Source organism: Dermacentor silvarum, unplaced genomic scaffold (genome assembly GCF_013339745.2).
Source record: "Dermacentor silvarum isolate Dsil-2018 unplaced genomic scaffold, BIME_Dsil_1.4 Seq895, whole genome shotgun sequence".
Taxonomy (NCBI): domain Eukaryota; kingdom Metazoa; phylum Arthropoda; class Arachnida; order Ixodida; family Ixodidae; genus Dermacentor; species Dermacentor silvarum.
The window spans coordinates 1-19905 of NW_023606939.1; the positions used below are offsets into that span (position 1 = coordinate 1).

A 19905-nucleotide genomic window follows, 5' to 3' on the forward strand; every position below is an offset into this window, starting at 1 on the left:
AGATTCTGCGTACAGGCGACAGACGGAAAAAATCGACTAGCCATTTACAGCGTCGCTGTAAAAAATGAGAATAAACTTCAACATAGCACTGTACGAAAACACAATAACCGCTGAATACATAAACACGTCACGACTTGGACTTGATTACTGGTTGTCTTGAGGCAGCGTCAACGAACTTCATAAACCTTCCTTGACTTCAAGCGCCCAATCGAAGCGAACTCGACTCGATGAGGTCAGCGCGAATTTCAAGGCAGCGACACGCCTACCTCCAACCCTACGTGCAGCAGTCGCGCCGCAGTCAAACATGGCGACTCGTATATTCGAAGCGCACAAGTATAGATCTTACTCTTGAGAGATCGTCTTCGGCACCAAGAGTGACATAGCGACTGCTTTGGGACAGCGAAAACATGAGTGGTCGACCACCACTTCCTCCTACGCGACCGATCTCGAAAGAAACTGTGCGATAACTGCTGGTGTCACTGCCACTGAAAGCAAGCGGCAACAGGAGACTGTTCCTATCGCCAACGCTGCAGCAGCACCTTGTTCTGAGATTTTATGGCGCCGGCACCTTGCACATCGTACCAGGAGATCTTATGCACGTGTCAAAGCCGACAGCTTGCTGAGCTGTTGGGAAGGTGACGCGCCTCATCGCAATGGCACCTGTTCCGCAGCATTCTGCATTTACCGATAACTGTCACAGTTTTCTACGGTGAAGCGCCACTTTCATGAGATGGCCGAATTGCCAAATGTTACGGGGTGCATTCAATGCACTCACGTGCACCTAAGCAGCTCCAACGGCGATGAAGGGAAGGGGTTTCGTCTCCGGAAAGGGGTGTTTTCAGTGAACGTTTCAGCGTTCATTTTGCAAACGATCATGGGCGCTCACTGAACAGTTTAGGATTTGGCTGTCCGAATGTTGATTAAAAAGCGTGTTTGTGCCTTGAAAGCATGCTTCTCAAATTCGGAGACCGTACGCGATAATCGGTGTACAGTGCTGGTCAGATTCTCATTGTGTTGTGTAATTACTACAAACAGCGACTACTAGAACATTCTAATATCGCTCCTCTTAAGAAGAGAGTCCACAACCGCGACTGTCTAATGCATTCGAGGGACTTAACCAAAACTTTGTGCATACGGAAGACGTCCAGAAGGCTGTCAACGAAAAATTTGCGGGACCACAACATTCATTGTTCATACAATCTGCCCATCATCCCAACTACAGCAGCTGACCGCGCCCAGCCCAGAAATGACCATTTACCAGAGCCGAGCTTGAAGCAGCCCTTGTCAAGCTTAAAATAGGACTCCGGGTAGAGATAGAATAAAAAGTTGTCGCAGTTTCACCTGAAAGGCGAAGCATCAATTGCGATAGCAAATTTGTAGAGAGCTATACGGAGTAATGATATTAGCTTTATCAGCTGTATAACTTGGGAGATGCAGCAGCACCGGCAACGCGCAGAACTGTTGTCGACGCCGTCGGCGTTTTTCCCGCGTTCGCTCAAAATGCCTGCGGCGTTGGTGACTGTTGCCGGAGCCTCTGATATAAATAGGCATTTGGTGCCGCAGCTAAACGTCGTCTCCCTTCCCTCCCCCTCCCCCCCTCCCCCACGGCCTCTCGCGCGTCGAAAGAAGGCGCGTTTGCTCTACATATATGATGATTGTAAAGGAGGAAAGAGACGCCTACTTCTGCAGCCCTTAAGGAAGCACGGCGCAGAACGCGCGTTTGTTCTCCGCCGTGCGTTCACTCGCCGTGAAAGAGCGCGTCCCTCGCGCCCTTTCACTCGCACATACAGCGTTCGGCGGCGCGCGGCGACGATTTCATCTCGATTGACGTCATACGGAACCACACGGCGACGGCGACGGCGACGGCGCCGCCGACGGCAGAAATCTGCTTTTGAGTGTCCATATAATTGCTATCGCAATAATATCAAAACACTTGAAAATCTCGCCAGCCGAGTCAAAGAGAGCATACTAGGTCGCCTCACTGAACGCTGGGAACGGGGCATAATACTGCTGCTATGGAAACGTGCCCGCATTAAAATGATTCCTAAACCAAACAAATCATCACAGAACAAAATCTCCGACCCAGATTGCTGACATCGTGTGCGGGAAAGCTTTATGACCACATGGTTCATTATTCCCTTTCTCTGTACTTGGAAGATAGCCAAAAATCCCGTACGCCATCTATGGATTGCGACCACACTTGTCTACAAAAGGTATTCTTCTATATATGAAAGAATACGTTATTGAGAACTTCAGTACTACATAACAGGGTGCTATTCTAGCCGTTGACCTTAAAGGCCCCGTCGACGATGTGTCTCATGAGGTCGTCTTGAAGAACCTGCTAGATATACACTGCGGGAAAAGGGTCTACAACTACGTAACAGACTTCCACTCTAGCTGAACAGCAACCATAGGCCTTGGAAGATTGCGAAGTGACAAGTTTGCAGTGGTATCTTGATCAGTTTTCAACGCTACAATCATGAAACTACCTGAGAGATTGTGCTATATAGCGGGGCTCAATCATGCCATTTACCCGGACGATATTACATTCTAGGTCACAGGAGGCTCTCCGGTTTACCAATAAGACGCCTTCCAGGAAGGTGTCGATTGTAGGGAGACGTACCTTAACACGCGCTGCCTCTCCTGCGCCCCTGAAAATCAGAACTGCTAGTACTGCGCAAACGAACGAGAGGTCGACTACCGCCTTCAATGCCCGACAGCAAAGTAGAACTCAGTAGCACTATCATCCCATAGGTTGATACTCCGCGTGTGCTGGGGCTAATTCTCCAAAAGGACGGAGTGGGCTCGGCCACCCTTCAGAAGCTGCAAAGTACCATCATTGAAGTCACACATAGGAAGAAACGAGTGTTGAACAAATGACAGGGGCACAGGGAAGGCGACGCCCTAAAACTAACACAGGCCCCAGTCATCTGTCGCATCCTCTAAGGCACTCCGTATTTGCGGCTGAAGAACGCGGAAAAGAACATTGACATTCTCATCCGCCTGGATGAGAATGTCAATAAACTTGCGCTGGGGCTTCCGACAACATCCTCATCAGAGACGCTGCTCCAATTGGTTGTTCACGACAACTGCGAGGTGTTATAAGTAGACAAAGCAGAAAAAACAAGAGAGATACACTCAAGGAAAAAAAAAAAACTCCAGAGGTCCCTTAGGCTACAAATAAGACTACTGGAAGGCGAAATCCTGAGTGCCGCTAACTCAATGACATGACGACCACTTTGACAAATCAGTTTTGCAAGTCTTCGTTATTTCCCCGAACTCAAACCACGACTCAGAACTTTTATGCTGAGTCATCATCTCTCTGAAACTACAATTTAGTGATTTTTGCGAGTCATCCTGTTTTTCTGCAAGTCACCCTTCCCATGATTCGCGAAACTCGATCCGTGACTCAGCACTTTTTTGCTGAGTCACTTTCACTTGGACCCTCAAATCTCGCATATATTTTTTTGCACTTCACTCCCCCAGTTCATGCCCCCTTGATTAACTCTCAATTCACACTTGATTCGATGTTTATTCACCTTCATTGCCTTGCAAGAAACGATCACATCATCACCCATCAAGCTCCCCGGTTTCCTAACGGTGGCTTCCACTGAAGGGGGGAAGGGGGGTCGCTACTCTGGTCAGTAAAAAGTTCACGTGCATTCAGCGAGACCTCGGTCCTGCGGACAATGGGGTCGAGTACGTCATGACCGAACTCCTTGTCAACCCCCCTAAGCGGCGCTTAAGAAGAAATAGTATCTTCATACTCAATGTTTACTGCAGACCTAGCGTTCACAGAGCCAGGGTTGGTGGTATTCTTAAGAAGGCTGTTCATTTTGCCGGCTGTCAACCTCTAGTTGTCATGGGGGATTTCAATGCCCAGCATGAGGCGTGGGGCTATCGCACCAATACGAAGAAGGGTAGAGACATATGGCATACGGCAACGGTGGAAGATCTTACGCTGGTAACCGATAAAGACTTTCCGACAAGGAGAGGGAACTCGGTGTGCCGAGATACGACTCCGGATCTCACCTTTGTCAAGAACCTGGAAAACGTCAAATGGACCAACACAGCCATGGACCTCGGTAGCGATCATTGCATCATTGAAGTGGTCAACAAGGTTGCCCGTAACAAGACGAGGACCTTTAAGTTCACTGACTGGGACTTGTTCCGAGCCAACCGCTCCGAGCGCGTCCTCACCCAGGATACGGACCTAGACTCTTGGTGCGACGGGATAAAAGAGGATGTGGCTAGAGCCGCCAAGGAGGTGACAACCGATCTGGAGGTGGACAGGATGGACAGTAGGCTCGCGCATCTGTTGGAAGCCAAGCAGGCACTGCTCGCGCGATGGAAGACTCAGAGCCATAACAGAAGACTACGCAAGAAAATTTCCGAAATCAACAGTACGATAGAGGCTCATTGCAAGGTGCTATGCAAGCAGCAATGGGACGAGCTGTGCGACTCGATGGAGGGCCACCTCAAGACGGGTAAAAGCTGGCGACTCCTCAGGCACCTACTGCACGATGGCAACACCAAGTCCAATCAGAAGAGAGCTTTGGTGAAAGCTGTCCATTTGGCCACCGACTCGACTCCAGATGAGGCGGTCACGGAGCAGCTCATAGACAAGTACCTGGCGGCCACGGACGATCCAATGCCCCCCCAATTTCCCGAGTACGAAGGGCGCGACGCGCCATCGATGGACGAGGATTTTACCGTGGCTGAGGTCAAGCGGGTTCTCGCATCCCTCAACGGCAGATCTGCCCCTGGGCCCGACGGGGTAACCAACAAAATGCTGAAGCATCTCGACGACGACTCAATCGAGTTTCTTACAGACAGGATGAATGAAATCTGGCGCAGCGGCCACATTCCCAAGAGCTGGAAAGCAGCCTACACAGTCCTCATACCCAAGCCAGGCAAGGCGCCGAGCATCGACAATCTAAGGCCCATCTCCCTGACGTCATGTGTAGGGAAGATGGCCGAGCACGTCATGCTTAACCGCCTCACTGACCACCTCGAGTCTAATGAATGCTATACTAACAACATGATTGGCTTTCGGTCGGGGCTCTCGACTCAGGACGCCATGAGGCTGATCAAGCATCAGATCATTGACTCCACCTCCGCGGACACTAAGGCAATTCTCGGCTTGGATTTAGAAAAGGCCTTTGACAACATATCGCACGCCTTTATTCTCAAGAGCCTGACAGAGCTTGACGTCGGCAAGCGGGCGTACAATTTCGTGCGCTCCTTCCTTTCCTCGAGGTCCACTAGACTCAGGATTGACGAGTTTTTAACCCACGAAATTCAGCTTGGGCCAAAGGGAACACCTCAAGGAGCGGTGATCTCCCCGACGCTGTTCAACATCTCCATGATCAACCTGTCGAAGGCCTTGAACAAGATCCCTAACATTAACCACACGATCTACGCGGACGACATCACCATCTGGTGTCCCAGCGGATGTGAGGGTCAGATCGAGGGTGCTTTGCAAGAGGCCATCGATGTGACGGAGCGGTATCTCATCCCCACTGGGCTAAGGTGCTCGCCCACCAAATCCGAGCTCTTACTCTACAAGAAGAGGCCCAGAGGTGGTTCTCACCGGTCCTGGAAGCCAGCAACGGAGAGCCACATTACGTTATTCACTGGTAACGGCTCCCCAGTTCCGCGGGTGGACACTATCAGGATCCTAGGAATGTTTATCGAGTCTAACGGGGCCAATGGAGCCGCTGTCAAACGCATTTGTTCCAAGACCGAAAGCGCCCTCGGACTGATCCGAAGAATCGCCAACAGGTACCGCGGAATCAGGGAGGACAATCTGATCCGGATTATCCACGCATTTGTGCTATGTCACCTCGCTTATTCGGCGGCTATGCACAACTGGCTGGTGTCGGAGCGCAACAAGATCAATGCCCTAATCAGAAGAGTATTCAAGCTTGCCCTTGGCCTTCCCGTCCGAACGCACACAGAAGACCTCCTCAAGTTGGGCATCCACAACACGTTCGAAGAAATTGTTGAAGCCCAAGAGTTTTCTCAGTTTGTCAGACTGTCTGGCACCCCAGCGGGCCGAGCCATACTTTGCATGCTGGGACGTAACCCCACGGTCGTTGGTCCCGACGCTGTGAAGCTGCCCAACGACATAAGATCCAAGATTTCCATACACCGGATGCCACGCTAATATGCATCCGACCTACAACGAAGGACGAAGACGAGCCAGGGGTAAAGCTTTGCTCGCCAGTGCCCGCTTGGACAAGGATCGAACATGCTTCGTAGACGCTGCTTCGTACGCTCAAGAACAAGCCTTCTCCTCAGTGGTCATCAACTGTGATTCGAAAATCATCAGCTGTGCTACCATCCGCACTTCTAGTTCCAGCGTTGCAGAACAGGTTGCTATCGCTCTTGCATTGACGGACGATATACATGACACAATTTATTCAGACTCCAAGACCGCTATCAGGGCCTTCCAGATGGGAATGGTGGCTCACCAGGCCCTACGTATCATCCAAAACGCCAAAGACCTCAAAGATCACTCATTGGCCTGGTTCCCTGCGCACCTTGGAAACATTGAAGGTGCCTTGCTCAACCCCAACGAGGAGGCACAATCGGCTGCACGAGGTTTGACTGACCGTGCGCCGGGTAATGCGTCCTCTCTAGGGCGACCCGAGCCTCTGTGCTCATACAACGAGATATGCAAACACAATTACTTATCAAGAAGACTTCTGCCTCTGCCGCACTCCTCACTGTGCAGGGCCCAGGCAGTGACTCTCAGACTTCTACAAACCAGCACTTACCCAAACCCTGCAGCACTGCACACAATGTACCCCGAACGGTTCCCAAGCCCGGACTGCCCCCTGTGTGGTGGTTATGCGGACTTCGAGCATGTCCTGTGGGGCTGCGCATTTGCCGGTCCCCCTTTCACCCAAGAGGAAATGATGATGCTTATTAAGGCCCAGGATCAGACCTCTCAAATCCTGGCAGTCCAGAGGGCCCGCGAGAGGGCCATCAGGTTTGACCTGATGGTCCCCGAGTGGGCCTAGCCAGGTGACGTCGAGATTACTCGCGTCTATTGTGGACCCAATAAAGTTCACTCACTCACTCACTCACTCTGCACGCCAGTAAATCTGCATGCCATGTTCGCGGCCCCGTCAAAACAGTGTCCCCCTATAGGTTGTGAAAGTCCAGGCCCAGACTCAAAATAATGTCCCTCACCGCTTTATACAAGGTCTCAGCTCTGCTGTCTGGTGCTTCGTACGTGCCAATAAATTCCTCACGAACTTCCAGTGTACCCCGTCTACCCAACGCACACAAAATGTGAATTGTTCATTGCCTTTTACGTCGGTAGTGCCGTCAGCGATGATTCCATAAAATGAACTGCATCTGACGTCTTTGATGATGCCCCGATGAACGCTGTGCGCCATGATTTCTATGAGCTCGTTCGGTATGTCGCTGCTCCGCCATCTGGCTGCTCCAGTCATTTCTTCAAAGCAGGCACGTCTTGTGATTGTTCATCTAGCAGGTCAAGAAGCTTTCCTTCATCCTTCGTTTAATTGCCCTTGTAAAGCTTGACCTGTGCGGCATAGGTAGCGCACCGAACTCAATACTGCGCGCAGTGCCTGCCTGTCTTCCGCTTGCTGTCTGTTGCTGTGTTGAGATGCTGCACTACACGCATTGACTAGCACTGACAATTGAGTAGCACTGGCATTGAGTAGCACTGAAGCCATACTACACGCATTCCTTCTCTCGACAGTTGGCGGCTTGCGGAGACGCAGTGAAATTGGCTCTTCTCATGGCGCTGAAAATGTTCGATACCCTTTACCCAATTACTGAACCTGTTGCGAATAAAACACAGTTCCACTGCTACAACACTTTTTTTCTCCTCTTTCCTTGAAGGCAATTTGACATTAATTGCAAAACACGACGTCGCGTTCATAGTCGTATGACAGCCACGTGAATTTCTCAAACCATGCATATTTACAGGACCTTCCGGTTTGGTTACATGAAAATTTGTAGCTTGTAGACATGTTTTCTGATGTCCGCCAGCACAGGTAATATTGTGCTGCATAAGCAATCGCGATATCTTTAAAAGCTTATATTTAAAAGTTTTTGTTGAAACAGTCGATTTATAGCTCGTCTATAAATCGGCATATGTGTGACTAAACTGTTGGTGAAAAAAATAAAATACCTGAGTAAATAAGTAACTAATAGGCAAGAAGAGTTAAAAAAAGGCTGTCAGCCCTTCCACTGGGGTGGAAGTGCAAGACCAGCGAAGCTGTGCTATGGTGGGAATTATGTATTTCCAATTATTACTATTAAGATGTGATGGTGTAATTCGTTATTTGAAATATTAAATACTAATAGGCAAGAAGAGCTGAAAAAGAAGAAACAAGAGGAAATGTATAAGAAAAAGAAACGAGAGCTTTTAACCAAAAAAAAAGGGAACAGAAGAAAACGCCGAACTTCAGGATACGCTATTGTACCTGACTGATAGATTTCCGTTCAGCAGCGTTACCGAAGGCTGGCTGCCGTGGAGCCAAGATTGGGGCAGGTAGGCTTGGTCAATGATCTGGTTGACTTTTTTTCACAAGTTCTTCGAGAGCTTGATATGTACCACGATGCTTAATTATTTCAGGTTTGTATACTGTGGTGTTTGGGAATTTGCGGAGGCAGTCTATGAGCTGGTCATCAATCTTTTGTGCAGGTTTTCCGTATTTGCAAGAGTTGTGGTAAGTTTTGTTGGATCTTAAGAGGTAGTTTGGAAATATACAGTGTCTGGTGATTGACTGCGTGGCTTGTGTAATATTTTGTATGGTAGCGCGATGCCATGAGGGAAATGTTTCTTATCCATTGATATGTTGTTGCTCCTTCTCCGTGTGTAAGTCAATATTCCGCCGATGTTTTGTGCATCTGTTTGCGTAGTTGTGATTTAATGAACAGTTTGGTTTCTGTTATGTTGAGTGGCGTGCCTTAATTTGTAGCTTCTTAACCGGCCATCGTGTCACCGTTGTACGCCCAGTTGATCACCGGCCTTATTGAAAGCATTGGACCACACAACCACCAGTTCCAACCGCCACTAGCTCCTGTTAAAATATGAGTGATCGCGTCAGCAAATCGAGATGGAAAAAGAAAAAAAATGCGTCAAGAAACATGCGACTAGGTATGCGAAGAGCATTCCACATGTAGTGTATAGGATTCCACTAAGCCGTGGCAGGGTCCATATATAGACAACTCGATCTCTGTTTCAACAATACTAGAGAACACAACTTGAATGTGTGCAACTATTGTGGCAGTCACTTAGATTACCATTGCAAACAGGTGGCTGTAATCGACATGTAGACCGCACAACATTCTTAAATCTAGAGAGGGGCACGTTAACGCATGAAACCATTGAGGTATTTTTAAAGCGAAGCTTTCTGTGTCTCACTGATTCGTCTGTGAGTGCCAAAATCTCACTGCAGAAAAGTCAACTTACACAATAGAACAATCTGCGCTTCTGCGCACACATTCATACAACACTAGAGTTTACATTAGCAGTTGTACCAATAAGAACAATAGGAACTGCAATTCCACGCTATCCAGATGAACTGTATATATCCGGATTGCATTACGCGCGTCACGCAATGCATTCCTGGCCGTCACCGTGGGCAGGCCGCGGGTGGAGCGCACGGCAGAAGAGGCTGCCGTAAGCGAACGTAAGTGCGAGCGCGATCGTGCCTGTAAGGCCGATCCCGTGTATCGGCAACGGCATGCAGTCCGTGAAAGTGTGAGTGTGTGCGTGTAATCAACGGTTACATGATCTAAAACAAAAGGCTATGCAACTTAACGAAATGTGGCTTCATTCATCTTCAACGTTCAAAAAATACTATCCTAAACAAGCAATCAAATCACATATGCATCGCATCGGGTGGCTCAGCATTTCTTCGGTTCGTTGCGTGGTCGTTGGCTTTGGACTTTGATTCAGTTTGCATGGGCAAAAACTTCGCGTTGAACCATCTTTCTTTAAGAAAGGGGCTTAGATTTTTTATCAAAAAATCAGGGATAAAAATGCATTACCACTTCATCAATTCATTTATCGCAAAGCAAACTTACATTTCTAAAAAATGATATTTAGTGGCACTTGTATGCGTAGCAAGCCATGTGTTAACGATTATCCGCAAGAAGAACTTGATGCTATAGGGTGGATCTCGATCACATGGGTATCTTGATTCCCGAATAAACTCAGTTCGAAGTTGGCGCTCGTGTTGTACATTTCAGGTGTATTCGTGTCCTCGTCTTTTTCGTGCCATTGCATCAAGGTAAACAAAACTTCGTGAATGAAATGAGAGAGCCCATGAGGCGGTGCGCGCCCTTCTTTATAACCGCGTCATCTACCGGGATCCTTCAGAGACCCTCAGTGCCAGCATAACTAGCACGACAAAAGGACCACCGTATGACCCAGACAGCCCTGAGAGTAGCAGCCAACCGACACAAGAGGGAACTCCGTGCGAGTGTCCCACCAGACCCAAACCCACTTCCCGTGGGTCTTCCCAGGTCGGGGCAGGTGCTGCTGCATAGACTCCGTTCCGGCTTCGTCCTCACACCCGACGTGCTGGAGTGGTGGCGGCAGTACCGGCCACGCCGGGAGAGACGCCCTCCTTTCCCTTCTCCTGACTCCCTTCCGCCGCAGGAACCTGGCCCCTCGACAGCCTAAGAGGACGAAGAAGCACCCCAGGAGCCGCACAGGTGCCCTGACTGCGGCGTGGCCACTCGACCATCCGCAGCCCATTTGTTTGGGGAGTGCCAGCGGGGCCACCACCTGAGGGCGGTGCAAGTGTCGTCCTACGAGGAGTGGATTAGGCCGGCAAGCGGATTGGCGGATTCCGACAGGGAAATTCTGGACTCGCTCTTGGGTTTCGCCAAAGACACGCAGCTTCTAGGAAGGCTCTAATATCTCTTTCCCTCTCCCCTTCCTGTTCCACATAATAGGCCTTCGAGCCATCCTACAATACATTTTTATCATCATCATCATCAATTTGCAGCACGTAGCTGCAGCCTCACGTGCAAGCTCGCGCGAACAAACGCCGCTGGCGCGCAGCGAAGCATAGACGTAACGCGCGTAGTGATTCATTTTTATGACCGTACTTCTTGCGTAGCTTCCACATCGTTGCACCTGATGTATGAACGGAGTATAGAATATCGGCTATCCTCGTTTGTTCTCTGATCCACACCGTTCTCTTCCTGTCCCTTAACGTTAGGCCTGACATTTTTCGTTCCATCGCTCTTTGTGCGGTCCTTAACTTGTTCTCGAGATTCTTTGTCAACCTCCAAGTTTCTGCTCCATAAGTTAGCACCGGTAGAATGTAATGATTGTACACTTTTCTTTTCAACGACAGTGGTAAGCTCCCAGTCAGGATTTGGCAATGCGCCTGCCATACGCACTCCAACCAAATTTTATTCTTCTGTAAATTTCTTTCTCATGATCAGGGTCCCCTGTGAGTAATTGACCTAGATAAACGTAATCCTTTACAGACTCCAGAGGCTGAGGCGATCCTGGATTCTTGTTCCCTTGCCAGGCTATTGAAGATTATCTTTGTCCTCTGCATAATAACCTTTAACCCCAATCTAACACTTTCTCGGTTAAGGTGCTCAATCATTTGCTGTAATTCGTCCCCGCGTTATTGCTGAATAGGACAATGCCATCTGCCAACCGAAGGCTGCTGAGGTATTCGCCGTTGATCCTCACTCCTAAGCCTTCCCAGTCTAAGAGCTTGAATACTTCCTCTAAGCATTCAGTGAATAGCATCGGAGAGATTGTGTCTCCTTGCCTGACCCCCTTTTTGATAGGTATCTTTATACTTTTCTTATGGAGAATAAAAGTTGCTGTGCAATCCCTGTAGATATATTTGCCAAGATATTCACGTATGCATCCTGTACTACTTGATTACACAATGCCTCTATGACTGCTGGTCATAAATGTTTTTTTCATAATCTATGAAAGCCATATAGAGAGGTTGATTGTACTCTGCAGATTTCTCTATTACCTGATTTATGACATGGATATGATCCATCGCAAAATATCCCTTCTTGAAGCCAGCCTGTTCTCTTGGTTGGCTGAAGTCAAGTGTTGCCCTGATTCTATTGGAAGTTATCTTCGTCAATATTTTGTACAATACTGAAAGCAAGCTAATGTGTCTATAATTCTTCAATTGTTTAACGTCTCCCTTCTTATGAATGATGTTGGCGTTCTTCCAGCTCTCTGGTACACTTGAAGTCGCGAGGCATTGTGTATAAAGGGCTTAAAATTTTTCAAGCATGATATCTCCTCCATCTGTGATTAAATCGATTGTTATTCCATCTTCTCCAGCCGCTTTTCCCCTGGTCATGTCTTTCAAGGCCCTTCTAACTTCATCGCTAGTTAAAGAAGGAGCCTCTGTATCCGGTTCATCACTATTTCGAATGAAAGTAGCTTGGCTGTTTTGGGCACTGTACGGGTCAGTATAGAATTGTTCCGCTGCTTTTACTATGTCATCGAAATTGCTGATATTACCCTGCTTATCTTTCAGTGCATACATTTTGTCTTGTCCTATGCCAAGTTTTCTTCGGACTGATTTCATGATGCGTCCATATTTTACTACTTCCTCAATATTTTCCACATTATAATTTCGGATATCCCTTACTTTCTTCTTATTGATCAGTTTCAACAGTTGAGCGAATTCTATGTGATCTCTCGAGTTTGACACTTTCATGTTTTGCCGTTTCTTTATTAGGTCCTTTGTTACTTGAGAGAGCTTACCTACTGGTTGCCTTGGTGCCTTACCTCCCACTTCAATTGCTGGTTCTGAATTCAACCTAGTTACGGTTTCATTTATTACCTCTATGTTATCTTGATCTTCCTGTTCTAAAGCTGCACATTTGTTTGCGAGCAGCAGCCTGAATTGGTCTGCTTTTACCCTTACTAGGTCTAGGCTGGCCTGTTTCTTCACGACTAATTTTATTCTTTCTCTCTTCAAATTGGGAGAAATCCTAGACGTTACTAACCTATGGTCTCTGCACTTTACCTTCCCTAACACTTCTACATCCTGCACTATGCTGGTATCGGCAGAGAGTATGAAATCTATTTCTTTTCTTGTTTCTCCATTAGGGCTTTTCCAGGTCCACTTCTTTTCGCTATGCTTTCTGAAGAAGGTATTCATTATTCGGAGCCTATTCTTTTCCGCGAATTCTACCAAGATCTCTCCTCTATTTTGCCTAGAACCGACGCCGTAGTTGCCAATTGCTTGCTCACCAGCATGCCTTTTACACACTTTTGCATTGAAGTCGCCCATGACAACCGTATACTGAGTTTGCACCTTTCTCATCGCTAATTGAACATCTTCATAAAACTGTCCTATTTCTTCAACGTCGTGTCTGGAGGTTGGGGCGTAGGTTTGTGCTACCTTCATTCTATACTTCCTATTAAGCTTTATTACGACGACTGCTACCCTCTCATTTATGCTGTAGAATTCATCAATGTTGCCCGATATGTCCTTATGGACTGAAAATCCTACTCCGAATGCTCTCTTATCTGGAAGACCTCTGTAGCAGAGGACGTGGCCGTTAGTCCGCACTGTATAAGCCTTACCAGTTCTTCTAACATCACTAAGGCCAATAATATCCTAGACAATACCTTCAAATAGCCCTGCTAAGCTAGCCTCACTCGATAGGGTGCGCGTGTTGAACGTTGCCAAGTTCAGTTTCCAGTGGCGGTCTGTCCGGATCCATAGATTCTTAGCACCTTCTGCCGCGTCGCAGGTCTCGCTCGTAGATGCTCCGCAGCCGCTGCAGGACTGAGGGCCATGGGTTAATTGTAGGAGTTATGAAGAAGGTAGCTTCCGACTACTACACCTGGGAGGCCAATATTCCTGTTTTGGTGAGGGAGTGACTTTGATGAGGTTTAGTGAACCTTCCTAATTTGGTTGCACCTGGACTAGTATAGACCTATTAGCTCTCGGTGATATTTTTTTTGCCGGTGTTAGCTCCGTGGCTGAAAATGTGGTGGACTGGAGGAGGATTCGACTTACGACTTTCAGATTAGAAGCCGGGTGTTCTACCTCTGCTCCACGCCACCAACTCAGGGGATCTTTAACGTGCCCCAAATTCACGAGAGACGGGCGTCTTTGCATTTCGCCCCATCGAAAGGTGGTCGCCACGACCGGGATTCGATCCCGCGACTTTGTTCTTAATTAGCAACGCAACACTACGGTGTCTAGAAGGGGGAGGTGAGAGCAACGGCGGCGGCGGAGTGCTGCAAGCAATCATGACAGCAGCGGCGGCGCTGCAGTCGACAGCAAGATCGCTCCCCGGGCGCGGAAGCACGGCGGCACGGCGGTTGGTGCCGCGGGTTTCGAAGCGGGGGTTTCTGTTCGCAATTAGCGGTTGCATATTTGACATAGCTAGCGTTAAGCTAATGCATACCGTGCCTTGTTAGTAGAGACCATAAATTAATATCAGCTATCCTCTGATGAGCGGTTTAGTGGTAAAATGCATTAGATTCGGGCACGTCACGGCCGGCACAAATACTTTTCGCTCGTCTCGCTCGCACGCATTCTACGTGCTTTCCCGAATCGTCGGGAGTGAAAAAAAAAGAATAATTTCAGCTAATGTGAAGAAGATTATGCTAGTGGTGTGGGTTAAAAAAGCTGCACCGATTTCTAGGCTCGCAGTGAAGAGCTCCTTAGGTCATAATACTGCGACGCACTGCATCCTGCTCGTCAAATTGGTTAATACCAATATATGACGCTTTAGAAATCATTCCACAGAGGAGTTAAGTAAACAAACTTATTTTAGTCGCTGATGAACTAGAACGGCGGGGACATGAAGAATACTCAAAATGACGACATACAGCACTTGATTATATGATCCATTATACAGGGTGTCCTAACTATGATGCAACAAAATTTAAAAAGATGCAAATGCGCCGTAGCTGTATAGAACCAAGGCAATGTTTGCCGTCGCTTGTAGATACTCAGATTATTTTTGCATTCCGCCTAATTATATAATTTATCTTCATTAATTAATCAACTTCTCAAATAATATAATTAGATGAAAAGTGTCAACGTGAACATTGTAGAGCAACTTGAAAAACTACCGATACAGTTTTCTGTAGCTCAATACGTGCTACATAAAAGTGTTTTTCCAAGCGTGAAAGAAGCCCGCGAATACACGCAATTGCCGCGCAACTCGCCGCTCCAGGCACTTTGCGTGTATTCGCTGGCTTCTTTCACGCTCGAAAAAACATTTTTATGTAGCACGTATTGAGCAAAAGAAAGTTGTATCGGTAGATTATTAAGTTGTTCTACAATTTTCACGTTGACACTTTTCATCTAATTGTAATATTTGAGAAGTTGATTAATTAAGGCTAATTATGTAATTAAGCGGAATGTAAAAAATAATCGGAGTATCTACAAGCGACGGCAAACAACATTGCCTTGGTTCTGTCCAGCTACGGGGCATTAGGATATTTTTAAATCTTGTTGCATGATAGTTGGGACACGCTGTAGATGATTCCACTGGGGTTCGAAGTGCAGCTCGCAGATCTTCCAAGTCCTGTTTAAGGCCTTATAAGCACGGGGCCCGGGCCGCTGCCACGCTTTAAGTGCCTCATCGTCATCAGGCAACGAGAAAAAGGATGTTTTTTTTCTGCTTTTCTAGCAGAAACATAGCCTGTTGTGCAGCCCGGCGCAAAACAGTGCGCCTGTCGTTTCATGCGACTTGCCATGGCTTCTTACGGCATGGCAACGTGTAAAACTATTGTCACCACAAGGAGGTACAACTGCACAGCGTGAATGCAAACAGAAATGAGCTGTGGAGCTAAAAGCACCGAACAGAACCATGCAAACCGAGCACACTTGCTAGCTCCGGCAGCAGCCAAACTACAGCGGAGGCATCTTAGTGTCGACGCGCGCGCCACCACTCGGCATCATGGATCACTGCAACACGCGCCGCGCTCTCCGACGGCTGCGCTGCTCTCACCTCCCCCTTTTAGCCACCGTAGCAACACTATAGCCGCTAAGCCACCGCGGCGGATTGAAAGAGAGCATTTATTCTGCGTGCAGTTTTTGTCCTGCTCTGCGGCCGCGCTTTGGCAACAGCATTGACCGACGCCTTCAAAGGCAAGCACGCGTCACCACGTGAAAAGCATCTTTTTCTTCTTTTATACAGCGCAGCCAGCAACCAAACTTGGTTGAAAGCTTCTTTATTAGTTGAGGAATACAAAACGAGACAAATAAAAAATGTACTTTTTTACGTGAAAATCGTGATTTATCCCGGCATGCTCCCTTAAAAGCCTGGTTTTGGGGCAATCGCCGTGAAGGTTAAGCGCAAAGGGACAAACGAGGAAACGGAAGCACGCGCCGCGAGACACCACGCGAGTCTATGCTTTGAAAGAAGAAGGCAACAACCGCATCGAACGCCAGCACCTAAATTGATTTCTCCAAATTGTTTTGTTAATATTACCTCCCTCTGATTGTAACAATTCTTCACTTTCACCTTTTTCAGTCAGTCTGACTGCTCGCTCGCGTGCTAATCTGGTTAGTGCGACATCTGTCTTTTTTGTCTTTTACTTGGCATTTCTTGTTTTCTTGTTTTAAAATATGAATTTTCTTTAGCATTCCCACTGCCGCCCGATTCTTGGCCTATCCCCCTTAGTGGGTGCGAGCCATAACGGAGGTGCATCATCATCATCATCATCATCATCATATCGAATACGTGTGAGTGTGTCGGCGTCGCGTAGCGTCTGGACGGCTTGGGTTTAAGGCAAAGTGCGCAGCACGGAGTCGCCGGGACGCCTTACCTGCACCGCTGCGCCGAAAACGACTGTGGCCACACCTGCAGCCTGCACCGAGCTTGAGGCGATTCACCATGAGCCTCAGCCAGACCTGATGACGTCTGGACTGGCCGGAAAATTCAGCCTGGGACAAGGCAAGTACATCTCGAGAGGACGGGGCGAGATTTCTTCGTCATCGCCAGTTATACCAGGGAGCGGACTGCATGGCGTCCGTCCTACACACAGCCAGTACGCCGTATATCTTCCGAACGCCGGGAATTGCCCTGAAAGTCTGTCCGGGACAAGCGAACCCATCGCTAAAGAGTACGGCAGAGATCTTCCCTCGCAGCGTTTGCGCACAGCAGGCGAGCCTACATCCCGCCTGCAGACGTCCTCGAGCTCGCCAGTCATCGGGATGCCTGCAGCTCCAAACGAAGTCGGCCCTGGACAAAGCTACTATATCGATACAAGATGCGGCGATGGTTCTCCCTCACCGTCTGTACTTCCAGGACGCGGGCTGACGTCTTTCCGCCAGAGAGCCTTGAGCGTGTAAGTGCTCCGGACGCAGGGAGCTGCCAAGTAAGTCGGCACGGGAGAAGACACGTATATCACAAGAGGACGCGGCAGAGGTCATCGGGCGCCCTACACGGAGGAGGTGGGCCGGCGTCCATCACGACATCAGCGTGGAGCTTGCCAGTCCTCAAGTATATCACAAGAGGACGCGGCAGAGGTCATCGGCCACCCGTACACGGAGGAGGTGGGCCGGCGTCCATCCCAACATCGGCGTGGAGCTTGCCAGTCCTCAAGTATATCACAAGAAGACGCGGCAGAGGTCATCAGCCGCCCGTACACGGAGGAGGTGGGCCGACGTCCATCACGACATCGGCGTGGAGCTTGCAAGCCCTCAAGTATATCACAAGACGCGGCAGAGGTCATCAGCCGCCCGTACACGGAGGAGGTGGGCCGACGTTCATCACGACATCGGCGTGGAGCTTGCCAGTTCTCAAGTATAATACAAGAGGACGCGGCAGAGGTCATCGGCCACCCGTACACGGAGGTGGGCCGGCGTCCATCACGACATCGGCGTGGAGCTTGTCAGTCCTCAAGTATATCACAAGAGGACGCGGCAGAGGTCATCGGCCACCCGTACACGGAGGTGGGCCGGCGTCCATCACGACATCGGCGTGGAGCTTGTCAGTCCTCAAGTATATCACAAGAGGACGCGGCAGAGGTCATCGGCCACCCGTACACGGAGGAGGTGGGCCGGCGTCCATCACGACATTGGCGTGGAGCTTGCCAGTCCTCAAGTATATCACAAGAGGACGCGGCAGAGGTCATCGGCCACCCGTACACGGAGGAGGTGGGCTGGCGTCCATCCCGACATCGGCGTGGAGCTTGCCAGTCCTCAAGTATATCACAAGAAGACGCGGCAGAGGTCATCAGCCGCCCGTACACGGAGGAGGTGGGCCGGCGTCCATCACGACATCGGCGTGGAGCTTGCCAGTTCTCAAGTATATTACAAGAGGACGTGGCAGAGGTCATCGGCCACCCGTACACGGAGGTGGGCCGGCGTCCATCACGACATCGGCGTGGAGCTTGTCAGTCCTCAAGTATATCACAATAGGACGTGGCAGAGGTCATCGGCCACCCGTACAAGGAGGAGGTGGGCCGGCGTCCATCACGACATCGGCGTGGAGCTTGCCAGTCCTCAAGTATATCACAAGAGGACGCGGCAGAGGTCATCGGCCACCCGTACACGGAGGTGGGCCGGCGTCCATCACGACATCGGCGTGGAGCTTGTCAGTCCTCAAGTATATCACAAGAGGACGCGGCAGAGGTCGTCGGCCACCCGTACACAGAGGAGGTGGGCCGGCGTCCATCACGGCATCGGCGTGGAGCTTGCCTGTCCTCCGGACTCCGGGAATGGTGGACGATTTTACAGTGACACCATTAAGCGCTCGAATGAACTCCTATAAGTATTCGTTTTCCCCAGAACGATTACAGATTGGAAGAATCTTATAATGAAGAAGTATCACAAACGTCACTACAAATGTTTGAAAGCTATCTTTATTTCTTAACATCGTTTGTAATATATTATATCCTTGCGTTGCATTTAATTGTCTTATATTTTTGCATTTCTGTAACTTGATCTTGACTTATGATTTATTTATGAATTGGTTTATGATTTCTTTTGGAATCATGTTTGCTCTTTCCAATGGTTCTTTACTTTTATATTACAAGCCCACTCTGCTAAGGTCTTGTAAAAGATCGCAGTATAAATAAAATGCAGGGCCAGGAAATACTTCCGGTAAAAGAATATAAATAATCTTGGTATATGGATAAACGAAGGCAACAGATATTTGGAAATACAGGAAAACGCAACAGCAAAGAGGAAGAGAATTGCGGCCATAATGAAACACACAGCGCCATGGGGATACAATAGGTATACGAGGTGCCCCGTGGTATGTGGAAAGGTGCAATGGTTCCAGGATTTACATTTCAAAATGCGGTTGCATCACTGTTTCAAATGCTTGAAGTCAGTAGTACAATCAGGACTCGATGGCCACCAAAGGTCAGTGGGACGCCTCACATTGGGCGCTCACGGGAAGACTACAAATGAAGCTGTGCAGGGTGATACGGGCTGGACAAGTTTTGAAGTGAGGGAAGCTCAGAGTAAATTTGATTATGAAGAACGACTGAGGAATATGGAATAAATTAAATGGGCAGGGAGAGTGTTCCAATATTTGTACAGGAAACACACTGATTCACAGTGGAGGAAGATAACTAGGAAGCTTACCAGCAAGTGCGCGATCGGTACAGTAACATCAGGTAACATGACAACAAAGAATGTCAAGCGCAAAGTCAGAGAGGCTAAGACCATCTCATGGTTGCCGGCAATGGAAAAGAAACCTTCTATGAGTAACTACTTAACGGGAAAAAAACCCCGAAATCAGGAAATAAACAATTACGATAACTCAAAGGGAAGCACTTTACTTTCCGAAGCGAGATCAGGATGCTTTAGAACGCGCACTTATAAAACGAGGTACAATACGGAAGAAGAAGCGCTTGCTGCGAATGTGCTTGCTGCGTAATGCTTGCTAGAATGTGATGATATTTGCCCAGCGGTCTATTTA

At 48.6% G+C, this 19905-nt stretch overlaps 1 long non-coding RNA gene across 1 annotated transcript; it reads left to right on the plus strand.

The window, feature by feature from the left end:
• Positions 1-17436: 17436 nt before the first annotated feature.
• LOC125942016 (uncharacterized) lies at positions 17437-19745 on the plus strand. Its single transcript, XR_007464737.1, has 3 exons — positions 17437-17528; positions 17928-18131; positions 18636-19745. It is a non-coding gene; the product is annotated as an uncharacterized LOC125942016 (long non-coding RNA).
• The last annotated feature ends 160 nt before the right edge of the window (positions 19746-19905 follow it).